Raw genomic sequence first — 7,040 nt, forward strand, 5'->3', positions numbered from 1 at the left:
AGAGACTTCGTGACAACCTATCAACATGGGTTCAGGGAGGGTAAATCTTGCCTTACAGGATTGATAGAATTCTACGATCAGGTGACAAAGATTAAACAAGAAAGAGAAGGGTGGGCGGACTGCATTTTTTTGGACTGTCGGAAAGCCTTTGACACAGTACCCCATAAAAGGTAGATGCATAAGCTAGAGAAACAGGCAGGAGTAACTGGTAGGGCGCTCCAGTGGATAACGGAGTACCTAAACAATAGGAAGCAGAGAGTTACAGTGAGGGGTGAGACCTCAGACTGGCGTGAAGTCACCAGTGGAGTCTAACAGGGCTCTGTACTTGGACCTATCCTGTTTCTGATATAGGTAAATGATCTCCCAGAGGGTATAGACTCATTCCTCTCAATGTTTGCTGACGACGCCAAAATTATGAGAAGGATTAAGACAGAGGAGGACAGTTTGAGGCTTCAAGAAGACCTGGACAAGCTGCAGGAATGGTCGAACAAATGGCTGTTAGAGTTTAATCCAAGCAAATGTAATGTAATGAAGATAGGGGTAGGAAGCAGGAGACCAGATACAAGGTATCACTTGGGAGATGAAATACTTCAAGAGTCCGAGAGAGAGAAGGACCTGGCGGTTGATATCACGCCAGACCTGTCCCCTGATGCTCAAATCAAGAGGATAACAGCAGCAGCATATGCCAGGTTGGCTAACATAAGAACGGCCTTTAGAAACTTGTGTAAGGAATCTTTCAGAACATTATATACCACATATGTCAGACCAATCCTGGAGTATGCGGCACCAGCATGGAGTCCATATCTAGTCAAGCATAAGACTAAAATGGAAAAGGTTCAAAGGTTTGCCACCAGACTAGTACCCGAGCTGAGAGGTATGAGCTACGAGGAGAGACTACGGGAATTAAACCTCACTTCGTTGGAAGACAGAAGAGTTAGGGGGGACATGATCACCACATTCAAGATCAAGGGAATTGACAGGGTTGATAAAGACAGGCTGTTTAACACAAGGGGCACACGCACTAGGGGACACAGGTGGAAACTGAGTGCCCAAATGAGCCACAGAGATATTAGAAAGAACTTTTTTAGTGTCAGAGTGGTTGACAAATGGAATGCATTAGGAAGTGATGTGGTGGAGGCTGACTCCATACACAGTTTCAAGTGTAGATATGATAGAGCCCAATAGGCTCAGGAACCTGTACACCTGTTGATTGACAGTTGAGAGGCGGGACCAAAGAGCCAGAGCTCAACCCCCGCAAGCACAACTAGGTGAGTACAACTAGGTGAGTACACACACACACACACACACACCGTGTGTGTGTGTGTGTGTGTGTGTGTGTGTGGCGAGTGGCGAGATGTTACCAGCGGAGTCCCACAGGGCTCAGTACTTGGACCCATCCTGTTTCTAACATATGTGAACGATCTTCCAGAGGGTATAGACTCATTCCTCTCAATGTTTGCTGATGATGCAAAAATTATGAGAAGAATCAAGACGGATGAAGATAGACAGAGACTACAGGATAAACTGGAGGAATGGTCTAGAAAATGGCTGCTAAAGTTCAACTCAGGAAAGTGTAAAGGTGATGAAATTAGGCGAAGGGAGCAGGAGGCTGAACACAAGGTATCATCTGGGAGGGGAAATCCTGCAAGAGTCAAATAGAGAGAAGAATCTGGGGATTGATATCACACCGAACCTGTCCCCAGAGGCCAACATCAAAAGTATATCATCAGTGGCATATGCTAGACTGGCCAACATAAGAACTGCCTTCAGAAACTTGTGTAAGGAATAATTCAGAACCCTGTATACCACTTATGGAAGACCAATCCTGGAGTAAGCAGCTCCAGCCTGGAGTCCATACCAAGTTAAACACAAGACAAAGTAAGAAAAGATTCAGCGGTATGCCACCAGGCTCGTCCCGGAACTGAGAGGATTGAGCTACGAGGAAAGGCTAAAGGAGGTTAACCTCACATCCCTGGAAAACAGAAGAGTAAGGGGAGACATGATAACCACCTACAAAATTCTCTGGGGAATTGACAGGGTGGACAAAGACAAACTCTTCAGCACGGATAGGACACGAACAAGGGGACACAGGTGGAAACTTAGTACTCAGATGAGCCACAGAGACGTTAGAGAAAATTTTTTCAGTGTCAGAGTAGTTAATAAATGGAATGCACTAGGAAGTGATGTGGTGGAGGCTGACTCCATAAACAGTTTCAAGTGTAGATATGATAGAGCCCAGTAGGCTCAGGAAACTGTACACCAGTTGATTGACAGTTGAGAGGCGGGACCAAAGAGCCAAAGCTCAACCCCCGCAAGCACAATTAGGTGAGCACAATTAGTTGAGTACACACACACACACACACACACACACACAGGAAGCAGCCCGTAACAGCTGTCTAACTACCAGGTACCTATTTACTGCTAGGAAACAGGTGCATCAGGGTGAAAGAAACTCTCCCCATTTGTCTCTGCCGGCGCCATGAGTCGAGCCCCAGATCACAGGATTACGTTAGAAAGATTTTTTTCAGTGTCAGCGTAGCTAATAAATGGAAGGCAGTAGGAAGTGATGTGGTGGAGGCTGACTCCATACACAGTTTCACATGTAGATATGATAGAGCCCAGTAGGCTAAGGAATCTGTACACCAGTTGATTGACATTTGAGAGGCGGGATCAAAGAGACAAAGCTCAACCCCCGCAAGCACAATAATATGAGTACAATTAGGTGAGTACACACACACACACACACACACACACACACACACACACACACACACACACACACACACACACACACACACACACACACACACACACACAAACGAGATAAGAACTAGCCAAAAGACAGAAGACCCAGACAGAAATTTGATTGCCACAACATTACCACCATCAATATAATAGAGCAGCTTCTGCCTCTAGCAGAAACAGATCCAGACTACTAATCACGGGAGACTTCAACCACGGGAAGATAGATTGGGAGAACAGAGACCCACGTGGAGGATCAGACACAAGGAGAGCTAAGCTGCTTGACGTGGCAACATAAAAATTTCTAAGCCAACACATATGACAAGAATGAGACGAGAGGATGAACCAGCTAATCTTGATCTGATATTTACCCTAAATGAATCGGATATAAGAGAAGTTAAGTTGGAATCCCCTTTGAGAATGAGTGATCACAATGTATTGATCTTTGGGTACCTGGTAGAGTTAGGATTTATCTCCCCTAAAAAAGAACTAGGAATAAAGGGCTAGCGTACAGAAACGTAAATTATGAGATGAGAAAATTCCAAAAGGATATACCATGGAACACAGAACTCAGAACTAAATCCGTACAATACATGATGGAGTATGTCACCATAAAGTGTCAGGAGGCAGTAAACAGGTTTATCCCGGCCCGAAAGGAAAAAACCGAGGAGCAAAAGAACAATCCATTGTTTAATAGGGCATGTATGAAAGCAAAGGAACTGAACAAAAGCGCGTGGAGGAACTTCCGAAATAACAAAACACCTGAAAGCAGAGAGAGATACCCGAGAACCAAGAATGAGTATGTTAGTGTGAAAAGAGAAGCTAAGAAAAAGTACGAAAATGATATAGCTAATATATCGAGGACTGAACCAAAGCTACTCCACAGTCATATGAGGAGGAAAACAACAGTGAAGAAACAGGTGATGAAACTTAGAACGAGTGAGGACAGGTACACAAAGAATGACAGAGGTGTGTGTGAAGAACTCCACAAGGTTCCAATAGGTCTTCCCAATAGAACGAGGTGAGGTCACTGCGCTAGGAGAGGTGGCAGTAAACCAAGTGGCCTTGGAAGGATTCGAAATTAGAAGAGATGAAGTCAAGAGGCTCCTGTTGGATCTGTACGTGAGAAAGGCTGTTGGCCCAGACGGAGTCTCACCATGGGTATTAAAAAGAGAGTACAGACGCACTTTGTTTGTCACTCTCCATAGTGTATAGTAGGTCACTGGAGACGGGAGACCTACCAGAAATATGGAAGACGGCAAATGTAGTCCCAATATACAAAAAGGGTGACAGACCAGACGCACTGAACTACAGGCCAGTGTCCTTAACTTGTATACAATGCAAAGTGATGGAGAAGATCGTGAGGAAAAAGCAAAGTAACACATCTGGAGAGAAGGAACTTCGTGATAGCCCATCACATGGGTTCTGGGAGGGTAAATCTTGTCTTACAGGCTTAATAGAATTCTACGATCAGGTGACAAAGATTAAGCAAGAAAGAGCAGGATAGGCAGACTGCATTTTCTTGGACTCGGAAATCCTTTGATACAGTACCCTGTATGAGGCTGACGCACAAGCTGGAGAAACAAGCAGGAGTAACTTGTAGGGTGCTCCAGTGGATAAGGGAGTACCTAAGCCATAGGATGCAGAGTGTTACAGTGAGAGATGAGACCTCAGACTGGCGTGAAGTCACCAGTGGGGTCCCACAGGGCTCTATACTTGGATCAATACTCTTTCTGATACATGTAAATGATCTCCCAATGGGTATAGACTCATTCCTCTTAATTTTTGCTGACGTCGCCAAAATTATGAGAAGAATTGAGACAGAGGAGGACAGCTTGAGGCTTCAAGAAGTCCTGAACAAGCTGCAGGAATGGTCGAACAAATGGTTGTTAGAGTTTAACCCAAGCAAATGTAATGTAATGAAGATAGGTGTAGGGAGCAGGAGACCAGATTCAAGGTATCATTTGGTAGATGAAATACTTCAAGAGACTGAGAGAGAGAAAGACCTGGGGGTTGATATTACGCCAGTTCTGACCGCTCAAGCTCATATCAAGAGGATAACATCAGCGACATATGCCAGGTTGGCCAACATAAGAACGGCCTTTAGAAACTTGTGTAAGGAATCTTTCAGAACATTATATACCACATATGTCAGACCAATCCTGGAGTATGCGGCTCCAGCATGAAGTCCGTATCTAGTCATGCATAAGACTAAACTGGAAAAGGTTCAAAGGTTTGCCACCAGACTAGTACCCGAGCTGAGAGGTATGAGCTACGAGGAGAGACCGGGAATAAAACCTCGCTTCGTTGGAAGACAGAAGAGTTAGGGGGGAAATGATCACCACATTCAAGATTCTTACGGGAATCGATAGGGTAGATAAAGACAGGCTATTTAACACAAGGGGCACAAGCACTAAGGGACACAGGTGGAATCTGAGGGCCCAAATGAGCCAGAGATATTAGAAAAAACTTTTTAGTGTCAGAGTGGTTGACAAATGGAATGCATTAGGAAGTGATGTGGTGGAGGCTGACTCCATACACAGTTTCAAGTGCAGATATGATAGAGCCTAGTAGGCTCAGGAACCTGTACACCTGTTGATTGAGAGTTGAGAGGCGGGACCAAAGAGCCAGAGCTCAACCTCCGGAAGCACAATTAGGTAGCACAATAGACACACACGTCTATTGCATAATAATCTATTGCATAATAATCTATTGCATAATAATTCTATTGCTTCAAAATCTATTAGCGTATTCATAGTGATACTGAATATAACTATGAATAAAATATAGTAAAAAGTGTACATACGTCCATCTGGTTTATGGTTAAACGTAACACTCGTGCTATTGTCAATTCAGATCGTGTAGACAAACTAAATTTACAGACACAATAACCAGCTGAGGACGGAAACGTTTAGGCACGTTTCCCCACACTCTCGTGCTGCCTGTATTCACTTATCATTAATAGATACCCGGGTGCTATAGGCAGCTGCTATGGGTAGCATCCTAAGGGGGGGGGGTAAGGTCAGTCGTTGACCAATAAGGACCTTTTAACACCAGGCTTCCTGTCCCCTGAACACGTATAACAAGTCACACGACCCTTAATAAGCACATCAGATATGACAGCATTAAGCCAACAATTTCAGAAAAAAATCATGACTCTTTGGATAAAAAAATCAACGAAACACAACCTCGGACAAAAATATCAGTTGCACTCAGCAGACAAATTTAAAATAATGGATTTCGAAAACAAAATTTTTTGATCTCTTTAAAATAATTACCATTGTAACGCACTTCTCAGCCTACTATGCAAGGCCCGATTTGCCTAATAAGCCAAGTTTTCCTTAATTAATATATTTTCTCTAATTTTTTTGTTATGAAATGATAAAGCTACCCATTTCATTATGTATGAAGTCAATTTTTTTTATTAGAGTTAAAATTAATGTAGATATATGACCGAACCTAACCAACCCTACCTAACCTAACCTATCTTTATAGGTTAGGTTGTGTTAGGTAGCCGAAAAAGTTTTTTTAGGTTAGGTTAGGTAGGTTAGGTAGTCGAAAAAACATTAATTCTTGAAAACTTGGCCTATTAGGCAAATCGGGCCTTGCATAGTAGGCTGAGAAGTGCGTTCTGGCTACTAAGTACGACATATATATATATATATATATATATATATATATATATATATATATATATATATATATATATATATATATATATATATATATATATATATACATATATATATATATATACATATATATATATATATACATATATATATGTCGTACCTAGTAGCCAGAACGCACTTTTTGGCCTACTATGCAAGGCCCGATTTGCCTAATAAGCCAAGATTTCCTGAATTAATATATTTTCTCTAATTTTTTTTTATGAAATGATAAAGCTACCCATTTCATTATATATGAGGTCATTTTTTTTTTGGAGTTAAAATTAACGTAGATATATGACCGAACCTAACCAACCCTACCTAACCTAACCTATCTTTATAGGTTAGGTTAGGTAGCCGAAAAAGTTAGGTTAGGTAGGTTAGGTAGTCGAAAAACAATTAATTCATGAAAACTTGGCTTATTAGGCAAATCGGGCCTTGCATATTACGCTGAGAAGTGCGTTCTGGCTATTAGGTACGACATATATATATATATATATAATATGTCGTACCTAATAGCCAGAACGCACTTCTCAGCCTAATATGCAAGGCCCGATTTGCCTAATAAGCCAAGTTTTCATGAATTAATTGTTTTTCGACTACCTAACCTACCTAACCTAACCTAACCTA

The sequence above is a fragment of the Procambarus clarkii genome, chromosome 14 (genome assembly GCF_040958095.1).
Source record: "Procambarus clarkii isolate CNS0578487 chromosome 14, FALCON_Pclarkii_2.0, whole genome shotgun sequence".
Classification (NCBI taxonomy): Eukaryota; Metazoa; Arthropoda; class Malacostraca; order Decapoda; family Cambaridae; genus Procambarus; species Procambarus clarkii.